The 17,970-nt window shown below is 37.9% G+C and overlaps 1 protein-coding gene across 1 annotated transcript in view; it reads left to right on the top strand.

The window, feature by feature from the left end:
* The first annotated feature begins 683 nt into the window (after nucleotides 1–683).
* EMC2 (ER membrane complex subunit 2) overlaps nucleotides 684–17,970 on the top strand; it is a 52,961-nt gene continuing 35,674 nt past the window's right edge. The window contains exons 1-5 of the mRNA XM_051217087.1: nucleotides 684–909; nucleotides 5,565–5,694; nucleotides 11,095–11,193; nucleotides 12,886–13,100; nucleotides 14,272–14,560. The gene's annotated coding sequence lies outside the window, so the exon portion shown is untranslated. The remainder of the gene's footprint in view (nucleotides 910–5,564; nucleotides 5,695–11,094; nucleotides 11,194–12,885; nucleotides 13,101–14,271; nucleotides 14,561–17,970) is intronic.

Raw genomic sequence — 17,970 nt, 5'->3', positions numbered from 1 at the left:
CGTAGGACACGAGGTGACCTTATACTGGCATTTCGTATCTTTAATTATGATTTGGGTGTTAATATGTCTTATCTTTTTGCTCCCTCCAGCATTATTAATCTCCGAGGTCATAGCAAGAAGGTTCATAAATCACGATCTAATAAACTTAAAGTGTGGTCCCGTTTTTCTCATAGAGAGTCAATCATTGGAACGCCTTACCCGAACAAGTGGTATCAACCCCATCAGTGAAAACTTTCAAGGAGAAGCTGGACCTTCACTGGAAAGCAGTGTGTCAGGATTAATACAGGTTCACTAGCCTATTATCCTTATTACTGAAGACTGAAGATTGGATGTAGAATGCTCTCCCAGACGAAGTAAGCAGAGCACCCTTAGAAGATAACTCCAAAAGGAGACTTGAGAAACGTATACACACTCATCACATGCTTCTTGAGCTAGCTGTGCTCTAAATATCTGTTGTTATTAACGAATGCCATTTACTTATTCTTAGCTCTCTTCTTACGTGCTACTCTTTTATCTTTATTCAATTACATAGTCTGCATTGCTGGTCAGTCTGTCCTTCCTTTTACTGCGTTAGTCGTCTTCTCTTAGCGCTTCTGCATTCGAACTTTTATGTACTATATATATTCAAACTGCAACAATCAATCTAAGCTTATCACAAGTCTCCGATATATTGAATATTTAAGGTCAACAGAGTGGTGGCGCTGCTTATGATGTCTGGTCCTTTCTCTCTTTTTTCAATGTAAAGCAGGTAGCCTCCTTAACTTTGGAGACTATGTACATAAACTCAAAAATGGCAAACAACATTCCTCCTGGGTATCACGTTGAAGTTGTAGGGGACGCTAGATTTGTGGTACCTTTACGGTACTCTAATTTAAAGCCCATTGGTTCTGGAGCTCAGGGCTTTGTTGTGTAAGTTAACCATTTAAACTGAATTCAATATCGGAGTACTATATCATGCTTCAACAATTAGGCCAATCAGCTTTACAATTTCTGTAGATTTTTTAAGCACGAGGTGTGTTTTTAGTGAACTTACAATGTCTCGGAGATTTGAAAATACAACTGATTCTTGGTACTACTCAGATTTTCAGGACTTATCGAAAAAATAAATAAATCAGGTCACAAGATTTCATTTTAAAGCAAATCAGTGGCAACTCAGTCGGGATTATGTATTTACATAGCTTCTGTTGGATCAGTTATTGTTGCATATTCTTGGTCAAACTGGGATTCGTGATGTGTCCTCATCCATCGATTATGTGGGTAATGCTTTGTTAGCAGCTCCGCATTTTTTATCGAGTGGCACTAGGAAAACATTATGAAAGCTTTACAGTCCTTTTACGCGACTGTACTGATTAGCCTCCACTTTCTCTGTAGGTCTGTTGTTCCCTAATATTTATGCCCTACTCACTACATATAACCACCACTTGAAAATAAGCTATCAGGATACCCTTCGCAGCGGGTAGTCCGCAAAACTTTGTTGATTTGTCTCTTACGTTCACATATCTGGTCGATTGATCACTGTCTATACTTTGAAGTTTTGTAGTGAAATTAAACCATAATAAGCATATCTTTCTTTACAGTTATTTGCTGTTTGTGATACTCATGGACAATCATCAATTAAATTGTGGTTTGAATGCTGCGTTTTTTCTTAGTGCTTAGAGTTCGAGTTGTTTATGTTTTGCTGGTGTGGTTTCGTATGTAACTACACTGTCTAATCCGTTTTATAAAAAGATGCTTAATTTACTGTGTATATAGCCCATCCAAGTATTTTCATTTCAAAGTTCAAACTGGTTCTCCATACGAATAAAATTGTGTACCATTGACAGAATTTATGCATCATGATCTTGATTTGTACATATTGCTTTTACATGGTATTCCTTCTGTGATTATGTTTGTTCACATGTAACAGCGCTATATTGTGATTTTTTGGTTCCGATTCAATGAGTATTTCCTGGCTATCACTAACTTACTGCTCAACAGTCCTCTCTTTAATACTTTTCGGCTCTGAAATATAACTATAAGATAAATATATGTGGCCTGCATGTTCCTAATCGTAGGCTTCTTTGAAGCATCGCTGACATCGTGAAACAGGCGAATGTTAAGGTTAGGGATATGTTACTAAAGAAATGTGGCAAGTCTGTTAATTACGTTGCCAATATCCATCGATTGAGGTGGTCAAAACACGTGTTACGCATGCCTAACCACCAACTACCCAGATGGGTGTTTACTGGTGTAGGAGTAGGTTAGAAAATAGGTAGGGTTGTCCAAACTCTTATTTAATTGAACACATAAGTATTGGTAGAAGAGGGCACCAAATATATATGCGCCACACAAAACAACGAGGATTCGAAGAGAAAAAAGGGTAAGGAGCGTAAAAAAACAATAGCGAACAGATTAGTGTAAGGTAGTGCTATAGTATTAATGGAAGAAACGGAAAGGTGCAATCAGAAAAAATCTTTCAGCTTAAAAAGAAACAACCATCTTTTATGAAGAAAGTAAAAGAAGGTTACAGCAGGATCGCCACTGGCTTCTACTCTGAGTCATATCTGATAACGTCTCTAGCCACTGTGTTGCACCACCTCTCGGACCCCAACCAGGGAGTCGTGAACGGCCAACGTAAGCCAGCTCTTTGCAACTTTCACACCACCAAACCATGTCAAACACTGACCGCCTCTCCACCTCGCTTTTTCTAACCAGTCCCAGCATCGGCAAATAATGCACGACGTGGAATTCTCTGGGACGACATTCGGAGAACATGTCCAAGCCACCGAAGTCGGTGTTTCAAGATGGTGGCACCAATTGCATTATCGTCTCTGTGCCCTAATACACGATACCGAACCTCTGCATTACTAACATGATGTTGCCACTGGATGTCAGTAATCCTTCTGAGACTGATGATCGAACACAGAGAGTCGTCTAACATCCTCAACTCGGAGAGGCCAGGTTTCACAAGCATAGAGCAAAACTGCTCTCACCGACGCGTTGTAGATCCGACAACCAGACTAACATCACGAAGGCGCCAAAGATGTCCCAGATTTGCATACGCCACTCTGGCTTTCACTATACGTGCACTGATCTCGTCACTCACACCACCACCGGCACTTATACAGCTACCTAGATACACGAACTTCTCGACTACTTCTATCTGCTCACCATCCAGAGTGAGTACAGGATTAGAATCCTGCTAGTCTTGTAGAAATGCTTTGCACTTCGAAGGTGCAAAGCACATACCGTACCTATGGACATTGATTGCCAACTGATTAACTATGGATTGCATGGCTCGGGCATTATCGCACAGTAAGACAATATCATCCACATACTCAAGGTCGAGAGGTCTCTCCAGGCAACAGATCCACACCGCCATTACTTACATCCATCAGAGCCGTTTCCAGAATGTCATCGATGGCAAAGTTGAAGAGGAATGGTGAGATTGGGCAACCCTGTCTAACCCCACTGCTCGAATGGAACAATGGAGAGAGGTGGTTGTATGCCCTCACTCTGCCTGAGGTGTTTTTATATAGGGCCCTCAGGATGTTAATAAACTTCTCAGGCACACCCTTCTTCAATAGACAATCCCAGAGAACAGTCCTGTCCAACGAATCGAAGGCAGCCCTAATGTCAAGAAACACTACGATTGTTGACCTTTGATAAGTATGGCGGTGTTCTAACATTTGGCGGAGGGTGAAGATATGATCAATACATCCTCGACCGGGATGAAAACCAGCCTGCTCCTCACGAGTCAATCTTTCTCGGGCTTCCCGGTCCTTACGCAAGCTTTCCCCGATTTCATTACGTAACGTCCTTCGTTTGTGGTCAAATTCACAGTCACCCAGAGTAGACCGACGGGCTTCGATGAGTTGTAAGAAGCCTGAAGAAACCCAGTGCTTATAAGCGGGACGTTTCGTGAAGCCGCAAGCGGCTTTACTCGCCATTTTCATGGCGTCATGTAGTGGCAACCAACTTGCTGTCATCAATCCTTTGGTGGCGGTCACTTTGTTGGCCACTGAAAAGTAAGGTCAGATTGGCGCAGACCAAAGCATGGTCAGAGTCCAGATAGGTACTCCAAAAGGAGCGGCATTCTTGTACACAACCACGCCAGCGGTAGCTGGTCGCGATGTGATCAATCTGAGTCCAGGCTTGAGATGCAGAGGGAGGACGCCAGGTGGCACATTAGCGATGACTGTGCTGGAAGTTAGTGCTAGCCAGAAACAGGTTGTGGTCTGTGCACAGTTGCAGTAGACGGTCCCCGTTATCTGTCCTACGACCAACAAGTCCCCATCGGCCACCTAAACGATTCTCTTCTGTGCCTAGACGCCCGACCTGAGCATTCAAGTCTCCGGCTAGTACTACAATATCCAAACTAAGACATGGCATCAACCCATGAAGTCATTGGCAGTTAGTCTGAACTGTTTTGGGGGATGAAGGCTGCTTGATTGGGATTCGCGTGATTGTCTTAGTGGTTATAAATTTTGGGTGACATGGTTGAGAATCATTCGCAATGTCTCGATTACATTCACTCTTGATATTAATCACAGTTATGAATTTCCGTATTTCTTAATACACACCTTTGTACTCTATGTCTGATCACTATTGCTATCAGACTTTCGCTGTTCTTGGTATTTTTGTCTCATCATTTTAATATGATTTGTCAACTTGTGCTAATGTACATTTGCGTTACATTGTGTATTGATGTCTGTTTGTCTGATGCTTGCAAAAACTAGTTTGTCAGTCTAAGACTGACGACAACTGATGACACGAGGAAAAAAGCTTGATAAATTAAGCTGTTTGAAAATTCCTGGTTGTGTTTATTTGTTTCAACATAAATATTAGTACAAGAAGGTACCAATTGTATTTGCGCCACGCAAATCACTTGATATGTGTAAAAGCTGGAATACTGTCCGGGCACAATCTAAAGCACGTGGTTTTCTTAGGGCGCCACGCCTGGAGCCTTCGACCTAAAGGTTTTGTCAACAAGACAGTGGAGCAACGTCAGGAGATTCAGCCCCATGGTAGCCGGTGACCAACAATAGGTTCATACGCCTTTTGTTTACTCAGGATAAAACACATTTCGGTGTATCTTTAGGTTCTTCGACTAGGTGACCGAAATGAATTGTTGTACGTGCGATCTACCCAAATGAACCAGTGGATTTTAAGGTGTTATAAAGACCCCAATAAAATGTTACCTATAACTCGGTTCTCTGCTGAGTGCGTAAACTACTAAAATGTCTGTTTTCACCCATCACTCGTATAATTTTTATTTTATCCAGGTTTATGTAACTGTTCCATTTGTCTTATTTTTAATTCTCACATAAACATTGATTTTATGTACTCCCTAATGAATAATGGATACAGCGATGGGTCAGTGATTAGAGCCTTCAGTTTTTGATCAGTAATTTGCCTTTCCAAACTCCTCTCCATTTATTTCGATTTGCTCAAACTAACATTATCACAAGCCGTTACATCGATAGTATTCTTCAAAGCTACCGAGTACATAAATATGTACTTGGCAAATGAGTTACATTAAATCCGTTATATTGAAATGATCTTCTGTTTGCTTTCTCCTACAGAGCTGCCTATGATTCAGTACTCAAACAAGATGTTGCCATTAAAAAATTGGCTCGTCCTTTTCAAAATGTTACACATGCCAAACGTGCCTATCGTGAATTTGTTTTAATGAAACTGGTGAACCACAAAAATGTTAGTAATCTGTTTTCTTTTCAGTGCCAGCTTTATCGCCTGCGCTTTACCTCTGTTTTTGTAGATTATCTTGTAATTTTGCTTAGCCACGTTGATCTGTTTTATTGTTCAATTACTAATCCTTGATGATAATAAATTATTTTTGGATTTGATTAGTAAACTTCACCGTACATCAGATTACATGAGGGATTCTTTATTGGATGAAGAAACTCAACTGAACTGTAAAATTTGATATACCTGCATCTTAGAGTTGAAGTTGACTCCATGACTCAAGCTCAATACCATTCGCTTCAAACACCGATGCATTATCCACTTAGCTAATAGACTCAGTTTCGTAATGCCTAATTCTACCTGTTCTATTATTCATCGGCGAAAATTCAGTGGATTAACATATCATTGTTCACACGACTGATTTCATATAGTTCACCAAAATATAAATAAGAATCATTTGGCCGAATACAAATAAAACCAATAGATTGTCAAAATAAATGTAACCCATTTATCGTGCACAAGTGTTTTGTGTTCAGCTTCTAGCTACATTTCAAATGTAAGGCTTATTCGACTCAATCAACTGGATATTGTTGAGGCCTATTAATGATTGTGATTTAAAACTTCCAGTAAGTTAACGTTATGTTGTCTGTCAATCATTGTAGATAGATCGTTCATGAAGTTTAGAAAAGTTCAATTTCTTAAAATGTCTTATCTACTGACTCAGATTTCTTAGTAAGTGTTTAAGTGGTTGACTAGCCATCTTTCACATACCAAGTAAGTGTTTTCATTTCAAATTGACACAACCAGAATGTATCACAAATTTCGTTTGTGTTCTTAGTTCAGTTATATTAACCTAAACTGAACTTGTTAAGTTTGACTCTTTCTCTTTGTGTTCTTCTCCATACTACCAGTTCATCTAATTAACGGACCTAATTATTTTGTTACTAATAAGCGGTTGTTTGGTTATAGAAACAAAGAATACCTTCCGTTAATTTGTCATCGGAATATATCTACAAATTCAGATGGTTTTGTGTTTGTATCACGTCATTTCATTCTTCAGTTGTTACAGTTTATCAATTTATCTAGATAGAATTCTGCTTGTTTTATCTTTTCAAAACTGAAGAAACTTTCTTCCACATTTTCATTGTTGATTATTTACTGGCGATGTATGAAGAAATAACGTTTCAATCGATTACTGAATGTACCGTAGAGCTGTAGCTTGTTAATTAAAACACATCCAATCTAAACTTGTATCGTTTTTTTATCATTTAAGTAGTATGCATGATATTCACGCAGTAAATTTAATTCGAAAGTTAGTGCACAAATATATACCTAACTATTGATTTACACTATGCAAAGAGATATGGTTAAGGAATTACAGATAATCAGCCTTCCAGGAATTAACAATGAGTTAAAACAATCGTTATATTCCTTTTTCTATCTGTTCATCATTTTTGAATTAACTCATCAGAATAATAACCTCATAATTAATTAACTTACTGTTTCTTTGGAATTCCTATTTCCTCTATTATTTGGATGTTGTTCGGTGTGGATGTGGACCATCTATAGGATAATTATATCTTTGTTAAGTTTATGTATACTGCATATAATCTTTGCAAATTAATGTTTACACTTGTTTAATTTAAATTCATTGGCCCCTTAAAAAACAACCCGAACAAGGGTGTATATTTGCTTTTTTTGTAAAAATGGAAAATCATTGAATAGTTATTCCTAGTCAATTGTTTGTTTCACTGTAATAGGCATTAATTCAATGATTCTCCATGTATTAAATGTTTGTGATTGTTTTATCCTCGCGAATCCATTTGATAATTTAGTTTTTAATATCATCTGATATAAATCAAAATATGCTCACTAGTGACTGGCTTCAAGTGGTATATCCTGGAGTTCTAGTGAGAAGTAGTGACCAGTGGAGTTCAACCAGATCTGTTGTGAGATAGTAACTCACTGAAGACAATGGTGGATGTGTCGCTCAATTTCGTGGATTAGTTGAAGTTAGACATTAACACCGTTGGATGCCGGCAAGTCCAGTGGTCAAGTGCTCGCGCGCGAAACCAGTGGGTCCTGGGTTCGAATCTTGCAGGGGGCGAGGTCGTGGATGCGCACTGCTGAGGAGTCCCACAGTAGGACGAAACGGCCATACAGTTCTCCCAGGTTTTCCATGGTGGTCTAGCTTCAACTGACTCATGATCTTAACCAATGAAATTTAGTTTTTAACTATCTATTTGTTTCTTATTCCCAATGAAATGTTTCAATTAGTATGCTCTTCATAATATTATTTCGAAACTCGATAAAAGCGAAATCCTTATATTAAATTAAGTCAGATCGTTAAAATGGCTATGGAAAACTGGGAGGTGATTCATAGGAATTTAGAGGAGTGTTAAACAACTTATCACTGTACGGTTTCCAATTTCAAAACTATGTATTATGCATAAAATAACTAATTTGAAATGCGCTTGTAAATTACTCCCTCCTGTTTACAATTAAAAGCGTGAAAATCAGGAATACGAGTTATTTTTGAGTTGTTAGATGTATTACTTTTCATTTTTGATATGTAATCTTCTCCACACATAACTCTGATAAACTTCGTCTTCTCATTGCATTATCGAAATTTATCAAAGGAACTAATTGTTTTAGATAGTTTTTCATTTTTAATACTACAATGATTCTGATACGTGTAACTGTACTTCAGTTTCTAAGTGATCCGTTGGATTTTGAAGAACATGCTGTATGATAGATTAAGACAGAATAAAAACGTTTTACAGTTTATAATTTTTTGGTGAGATAGTGAATCGTCATCATTTGTGTGTGGAAAATGTTATATTTTCCGGCGTACATCGAGAGGGAATGTTGTCTGATGTAGGATAGGGTTGGAGAAAAGCTAGGGGCGACCAAATCAAGACGTAAACCAGTCCATGAAATGACAGATAATTAAATTAATCCAGGTAAATAGGTATAGACTATCTGGTTGAGATTCGTCTGATTATCGTAACTAATGGTTATAGACTTTGGGTGGTCGTCTTGAACGATGGGCAGTGTTTTTCGAAGGGCAGTTCAACTGACCTGCTGCTCCGGCAACATCGGTCGGACTGTCCTGCCCTTCATGGCCGGTGACGACTGATCCACCAAGTGAGGCGGAAGTCCGCTAGGAACTCCAACTCTTGAAGCGCTATAAATCACAGATGACTTACCTCCAGCCCCTTTTAAAAGTTGTGGTGACTTTCTGGTTAAGGAACTGACTGCGTTGTTTAAAAAGACTTGGCAGTTAGAGAGTATTCCAACATTGTGGAATGAGTCGATAGTTGTCCCTATCTTTAAAAAGGGTTCACGTCGTTCCTGTAACAACTATCGGGGGATAAGTCTACTTCCGATTGCGTCCAAGCTATTGGCTTCCGTCATACTTCGTAGATTGTTCAAAACCTGAGAAAGATTGACCAGCGAGGAGCAGGCTGGTTTTCATTCCGGTCGAGGATGTATTGATCATATCTTCACCCTCCGCCAAATGTTAGAACACCGCCATACTTATCAAAGGTCAACAATCGTAGTGTTTCTTGACATCAGGGCTGCCTTCGATTCGTTGGACAGGACTGATCTCTGGGATTGTCTATTGAAGAAGGGTGCACCTCAGAAGTTTATTAACATCCTAAAAGCCCTATATACAAACACCTCAGGCTGAGTGAGGGCATACAACCACCTCTCTCCATTGTTCCATTCGAGCAGTGGGGTTAGACAGGGTTGCCCAATCTCACCATTCCTCTTCAACTTTGCCATCGATGACATTCTGGAAACGGCTCTGATGGATGTAAGTAATGGCGGTGTGGATCTGTTGCCTGGAGAGACCTCTCGACCTTGAGTATGTGGATGATATTGTCTTACTGTGCGATAATGCCCGAGCCATGCAATCCACGCTTAATCAGTTGGCAATCAGTGTCCGTAGGTATGGTATGTGCTTTGCACCTTCTAAGTTCAAAGTACTTCTACAAGACTGGCAGGATTCTAATCCTGTACTCACTCTGGATGGTGAGCAGATAGAAGTAGTCGAGAAGTTCGTGTATCTAGGTAGCTGCATAAGTGCTGGTGGTGGTGTGAGTGATGAGATCAGTGCACGTATAGTGAAAGCCAGAGCGGCTTATGCCAATCTGGGCCACCTTTGGCGCCTTCATGATGTTAATCTGGCTGTAAAAGGTAAAATCGACAACGCGTCGGTGAGAGCAGTTTTGCTCTATGCTTGTGAAACCTGGCCTCTCCGAGTTGAGGATGTTAGACGACTCTCTGTGTTCGATCATCAGTCTCAGAAGGGTTGCTGACATCCAGTGGCAACACCATGTCAGTAATACAGAGGTTCGACATCGTGTGTTCGGGCACAGAGATGATAATGCAATCGATGTCACCATCTTGAAACATCGACTTCGGTGGCTTGGACATGTTCTCCGAATGTCGTCCCAGAGAATTCCACGTCGTGCATTATTTGCCGATGCTGGGACTGGTTAGAAAAATCGGGGAAGTGGTCAGTGTTTGACATGGTGTGGTAGTGTGAAAGAAAGCTACAGAGGTCTGGCTTTTGTTGGTCGTTCACGACTCCCTGGTTGGGGTCCTAGAGATGGTGCAACACAATGGCTAGAGACGTTATCAGATATGACTCAGAATAGAAGCCAGTGGCGATCCTGCTGTAACCTTCTTTTTACTTCCTCCATGAAATTGAAAGTAACTTTAACTGAAATAATCCTTACTGGTTGTATTTTTCTCAATTAAGCTGTTTATGCCACTAGTATTATTATTTCACTCTAATACACTTATTTCTGTTCATTGTTACTCGTCTTTTAATTATACTCAACCCCCATTCTCTGTTTCTTCACATCCTCATTGTTATTTTGTCACATATATGTATTTGGTACCCCTTGTACCAATATTTATGTGTTCAAATAAATAATTGGGTGATATGACTCAGAATCGTTCACAATAGCGTAGGTGTATTCACCCCTTATCTTTTAGAACGTTCAGAAGTCTCCCTGTACAGTTTTCCTTTCTCCGTATGTAATTTTGTTTACCAGTTTGGGATTTGTCTTGGAATAACTATCTCAAGTACATATATCAATTTCTATGTTGCATATTACTGATTCATTAGTCATTTTATATATAGGTGTAATGTTTACTTGTCAATCTGTCTAAAGACTAAAATTCTCTGGCAAAATGAAATACTGCTTTCTTAGCTAATGTAAGTCAACTTGATCTACTACACAACCGTTACTTTTCAATGCGTTGGCAATATTAAAAGCGGAAGGTGTAAGCATTTTCAATATCTCACAGTACATACACTGTGTTCACTGTTGTATATTTGTAATCTCTTATCTCTCGATCATTGCTATATTTTTGTTTACTACTTCACATTAGATCATATCATTATTAAACGCATTTACTCCTCAACAAACATTGCAAGATTTTCAAGATGTTTATTTGGTGATGGAGTTTATGGATGCCAATTTGTGTCAGGTAATTAACTTTCTTTCTACAATTCATACTTTGACACTTCTACTTTGAATTCATAGATGTGTTAAGCATTTGATTGAGTCCAGTGATGTAATCCACTTTATCTATCCGTTTTATACATACATAACATAATTAATTATAATTTAGTAGATACTTTGGTATAGTCCTTAAGACTGACAGTAGGCAAAGTGCATGTATAACTCAATTCAGATACACTGAACAACAGTGTATTCAAAGAAGACATGAAAATGTTTAAAAAAAGATTTTGAAATTCTCATTAAGCAATAAATACACTTAAACTAATGTGATCTTAATTTGTTATTTGTTTATCTCGAATCCTAGTCAAGAAGTATACATTAACAAACCATGACTCTTTTGACTAATTGTTCAAATTTAAAAGGTTCAAGATAAACTTTAACAGTCATATTCATTTATTCATAAAACTGGTTGTCACAGTACATTTTAGAACCGATCCCATATGTTGCACTCTCTTTTTCATTTATAGAAAAGGTTCAATAGTTGAAATCATGAGCCAATTGAAGCTAGACCACCATGGAAAACCTGGAAGCACTGGACGTCTGTTTCGTCCTAGTATGGGACTCCTCAGCAGTGCGCATTCATTATCCCACCCCCGCTCGCGCGCGAGACTGACAGGCCCTGAGTTCGAATCTCGCGAGGCCAAATCGTGGATGCGCACTGCTAACGATTCCCATATTAAGACGAAACGTTCATCCAGTGCTTTCAGGTTCCCAATGGTGGTCTAGCTTCAATTGACTCATGACTCCAACTATTGAAATCACTGAAATCTCCACAAAACCCCTTCTGATATAGAAAAGTTAAAGATCAATTAGCAACAAGATGAAAGTTGATAATTAATGGATCATATTAAGCAATACAGAGCAAAATATCAATAAATTAAATACTATCTGTCAGTGATTTCCACCATAACACAAACTATTTCTGTTCATATCAGTTAGATATAACAAAATAGAAATTTCATTAATACTCTAATTTGAATTATTATGGTTTGTAATGACACAGATACAAGAATCACTTAAAGGATGATTAACAAACATTACACGTACACTCATTATTTGATCAGTTTCTTATTAGATCAATTATATTAATTTCTAACATCTCAATAATTTAAGTTAAAATATTTAACTTCATCTCAAATAAACGATTATCTGGTTAATATAGACATGATTCTCCATACAATGTTGTTAGAAATATTTACACATACCGAAATAATATACCACAAAGAAATGATTTTAATTTCAATAGTTGAGCTCATGAGTCAATTGAAACTAGATCACTATGAAGAACTTGGAAGCACTGGATGGTCGTTCCATCCTATTGTGAGACTCCTCAACAGTGCCCATCCACGATCCTGCCTCGCGAGATTCGAACCCAGGACCTATCGGTCTAAGATACAATATAGCTTCTAGTAAACGTATAATGTTAATGCAAACTTTACTATGTTTACACTGTATACAGTCGGTACATATTCTAGTTGTAATTCTAATGTGGATTGTAAGTGTCTTAAATAGTCTATGAATTAGCCATTTTGTTCATGATCTGTGAATGGATGATCATTCTTCCTCATGTTATGAAGTTGTGTACGTTCTGAAATTATCATCCAATTAGTAATATGATTGTTTAATATACAATTTAGCACATTTCCCTTATTTTCAGGTGATCAATCTTGATTTAGATCATGAACGAACCTCATATCTACTGTATCAAGTCTTATGTGGTGTAAAACATTTACATGCAGCCGGTATAATCCATCGAGATTTAAAACCCAGTAATATTGTTGTAAAACATGATTGTAGTTTGAAAATTCTGGATTTCGGTTTGGCTCGTACAGCTGGAGATAGCTTTTTGATGACTCCATATGTTGTAACTCGGTATGAACATTAACATATTTTTCATTACCCTACCAGTTATCGTTCTTCAGTGTTCATTATTAGCCAGTTTTAATGATTAAATATGCTTAACATTTTGACATTTTATACTTGACAGTTCTTATCAACAGACACTATCCGCATTTTCTAGGCTAGTTGCTGAATTGAACTAGTGTTATTCAATATTGTATTATTTCACTTAATCAGAAAACTATTCGATGTATAGTTGAAACCTTTTAAGACTCGACTATGTCCACTAAAAGACTTTCCTATAGTAGCCAATATATATATAAGGTACTGTTCATAGTTAGATCAAGTCGTTTCATCTACTGACATACTTCCTCATTCTTGTTTATATATTGGAGACGAAGGTTGAGCAAGGCCATTGTTACTCAGGATCTCCTAATTTCGAAGCTCTTGTGAACCCGTGCTCTTGAGGAACTGACAAGTTAGGTCTATTTCTGTAGTTCCACAATGAGTAGATTCGTCAGCAGTAACGTTTACCGTCTACATCGTATACATCAACGTAAACTTATGCTGATGCCTACATCACATTCCTCTCCAAATTTTTACGTTAATGTAACAAGGTTAATCAAATGAAATAGTTTTATTGCTTGGTAATAGTCTTTAATTCTTGAAAGATAGTCGTCATACTTCAAACATCTATGGTTCCTCAGTACAATATCACACCATATCATCTCATGTAAAAACTATAAATATACTAACGTTTTAACTATTGTGCTTCTTGCTTCCATCTAACCTTGTTATTTGGAATGTAATCTCTTTCCTATTCAACCGTGTTCTGATTTGAGGATATGTCGAGTGAATTGGTGACCAAGAATAACAAGCAATAGGAATGGCTGGGTTGTAACAAGAGAGAATTATAACAGACCACAATACAGTTTTAAAAAAACCTATTTGGTTCAATGGACTTTTCAGATGGTAGAGAAGATTTTTAGCTCAGGTGGATGATTTTGATGGAGTTTTCTTCTCTGAGCTGGATGGTTTGTCTGTGGAGCTTTCATCGTTCTTCTGAACGATGTCGTTCAGAATGGACTTTTCAATTTTAGTGTTTGTATACTGTTGTAAATTTGATATATTTCTGTTTATGAACGTAAATTTTAGTTTTAAAATACTGAATTAAAACTTCTATAAAATTATTTCTTTTTTATAGTTATTATCGTGCTCCAGAAGTTATTTTAGGTATGGGTTATTCTGAAAATGTAGATATTTGGTCAGTTGGTTGTATATTTGCTGAAATGGTTTTAGAAAGAATTCTATTCCCCGGTTATGATCATATTGATCAATGGACTAAAATTACCGAAGAACTTGGAACACCAGGACCAGAATTTATGAATCGTTTAGAATATGCTGTTCGTAATTATGTAATGTCACGTCCAAAAAATGAACCACGTTCATTTACTGAACTTTTTCCAGATGATCGTTTCCCTCCACCTAGCACCGTAAGTTATTTCAATTCTTTCTTTTTTTTAACCTTTTATGTCTCAAAGCACTTTCCACATATTAGAAGCTATAATCGAATATGGTTGTTTTTCCATGCCTTTTGTATATTATATAGATTAACAACTTTTATCATTTGTAAATTTTCAGTTACTTACTTACGCCTGTTACTCCCAACGGAGCATAAGCCGTCGACCAGTATTCTCCAACCCACTCTGTCCTGGGCCATTTTTGTAGTTCTATCCAGTTTTTGTTCATTTTTCTCATGTCTATTTCCATTTCTCGGTGTAATGTGTTCTTTTGTCTTCCTCTTTTCCTTTGGCCTTGAGGATTACAAGTGAGGGCTTGCCTCGTGACGCAGTTGGGGGATTTCCTCAATGTATCTTATCCACTTCCAGCGCTTCTTCTTGATTTCCTCCTCCCCTGTGATCTGGTTTGTTCTCTCCCACAGTAGGTTGTTGCTGGTAGTGTCTGGCCAACAAATTTTCAGTGGTACTAATTATTTTACTCACTTCTGTTCATTTTATTCATTCACAAGAACTTTGCATTATTTATCGTGAAGCTGAATATTGAAATGTCCGTAAACCGGAGTTCCCTAGTATAATCTTTATTCATTTTCTTGTATCTTGAAAAATAAAAACTAACTACGTATTTAGGTTCCTGGTTGAAGTAAAGTGAATTCTATTTACGAGCGATTGAGAATTTTTTGATACACACATTAAGAAATATGAACTTGAATATACCACGTGTTTCACACCCAATACTTCAACGATGATAATGGGCCATAATAGGCAAAAACCGAAGTGTTAAAAGGATGTAATATAAATTTGATATGGTACAACTCAGTACATTTAGTAACGAATGGATGACCCTGAAACATATAGAAAATTAATAGACTAGAATTAATGACAACTAATCGGGAGAATGTGATGAACTGGATTGAAACAAAAACACTCCTAGTTACCACTACTAGTATAAATTGAGAGATTTCATAACTGCCTTATCATCTATATTGTTCCTTTTTTCATAAAAGTTCACTCCTGGCTAACGCTTGCCTGATGTACTAATTAAGGATTTACTTAACATATGTGTTTTATGAAGAATATCTTACTTTCAAGTTCCCTAGATAATGTGATTACTAATTACTAACCATCTGGGTGATTCTACTGCATTTTAACCGGGTCATTCAGGCTTGCAGTATGACTTGTGTTACACATATATATCATGTTTGCGGGAGATCCATATTGCCGTAAGTTTTATGATGCACCATACCAATACCAAATGTGCACATTTATTTATTTATTTATTTAAACACATGAACATTGGTTCAAGGAGACACCAAATAGATATGCGCCACATAAATCATTCGATTCGTGTGAGGGCTGGGATACTGCACGGGTGCCCAGACTGAAACAAGTGGTTTTCTTAGGGAGTCACACTCTGAGCCTTCGACCCAAAAAGTCTGATCCACAAGGCAGTGAAGCAACGTCAGGAGATGCAGTCTCATGGTAGCCGGTGATCAACAGTAGGTTCATACACCATTTGTTCCTTCAGGATCCTGGAACCCATGTACACCATTGGTTTGGAATGAGGGTTTTACAACTCCGCTTAGTGGACTCTCCGTGTCCACCAACCCAAATAAAGCTCCGGATGTTCACTTTTCGTCCTCTCAATTTTCTAAACAACGGTAATGCCGTGAGAAGGCAGTGAGTAGGACTTGTGTGTCAATGGTTGTATGCACGTAACCACTTGAGAACATTTCTAGAGGGAGAAGTGACTCTCCCCATTCTCGGCTGCACCAGGGTATTTGGGGACACAAGTAACTGGTGCTGAGACTATAATTTATGGACGACCTTTGGGCTACGCTGAAGTGACCTTGGGAATGTTCACTTACTAGGGCTAAATGATGGTTATAAAACAGTATGAAGAGTAAGAGTTATGATTTACAGTTGATGGTCAGGGTTAGGAATTAGATTTATGGTTTCCATCACGAACTGACATCAGTTAAAATGCCAGGACGAAGTTTAGACAGTTGGATGAATGAATTTCGCACCAAAATCCGAGACCTGTCATCCTAAATCTGATTGGTTCGTCCAGAAATTATATTCTCGGTTAACTGATTACTTGATTTTTGACTATGATTATCTGTCACCTCATTCGTAGTACGACGTTTCAAAGATTGCTTTCTTACCTAAAGACTTTTTCAGTAGTTAATCTACCATGCAGAAATTCTGAAATTTGTTTGTCACCTAAATGTAAAGTGTTTTTAGGACTGGCTCTGTATCGATTGCTTAATTTTACACTTATTATTCAATGTCCGTTAGTTGAGTTGTAAAAATATTTATAATTGTGAAGCTTCATCTTTTAGTGTGACCCAATGTTTAGTGATTAATTAATATCACATTGTCCCCAAATGTCCTGGTATGGTCAAAAGTGGAGAGAGTCACCTCTCCCTCTCCAAATGCTCTCACATGGTCACGCATATACAGCCACTCATAGGGAAATCCTACTCACCGTCTTCTCGCGGAATTACTGTTGTTTAACAAGTTGAGAGGACCAAAGCGAATGTCCAGCTCTTAGAGCGGGTTGATGGACACAGAGAGTCCACCAAGGAGAGCTGGAGAACCATCATTCCAAACCATTGGTGTACATGAGATGGAATCCATGATTCTGAAGGAACAAAAGGCTTATAAACCAATCGTTGGTCATCAGCCACTATGGGACTGAATCTACTTACATTGCTCCACTGCCTTGTGGGTCAGACCTTTAGTTGGGAGGCTCCGGGTGTGGCTCCCTATGAAAACGACCTGCTTCTGTTCGGGCACCCAGGCAGTATCCTAGCCCTCATACAAACCGAATGATTTATGTGGCGCATATCTATTTAGTGACTCCTTGTACCAATGTTTATGTGTTTAGATAAACAAATACCACATTACCATTAAGCTAATTGAATTAATTAGTTCGTTATACCTCTTAACTGTTTAGTACAACATACAATTTCCTTTATCGTTAATTCCTTTGCTACTTATCTAAATAAATTTTATCTACCAAAGTTAACTGTCAATAAAATACAAAGTAGCCCACGTAATCCGATTTAACATAATTGACGGATCTACGTAGACTTTTTCTTTTCTGTCTAATGAATAACTAAAATATTTTCTACTGTAGTAACATAAAATTGAGTTCATAGCGAAAGAAAAAGGCTAAAGGCAACGATGGAAAATGTCTGAGAAACGAAAATAATAAGACATTAATTAAAGCGAACAAAATAACTATGAATGATTTGACATAAATAACAAATAGATCAAAAGGCAAATAATAACTTCAATGGAATGCTTATTTGAGTGTGTAGATCCAGTATAAGCGGTGTATCTGTTCAATTTACTACAATGACTGTATACTATTAAATGTG

This window comes from Schistosoma haematobium, chromosome 6 (assembly GCF_000699445.3).
Source record: "Schistosoma haematobium chromosome 6, whole genome shotgun sequence".
NCBI lineage: Eukaryota > Metazoa > Platyhelminthes > Trematoda > Strigeidida > Schistosomatidae > Schistosoma > Schistosoma haematobium.
The sequence above is the reverse complement of the archived record's forward strand: the minus strand, read 5'-3'. Positions and strand labels throughout refer to the sequence as shown.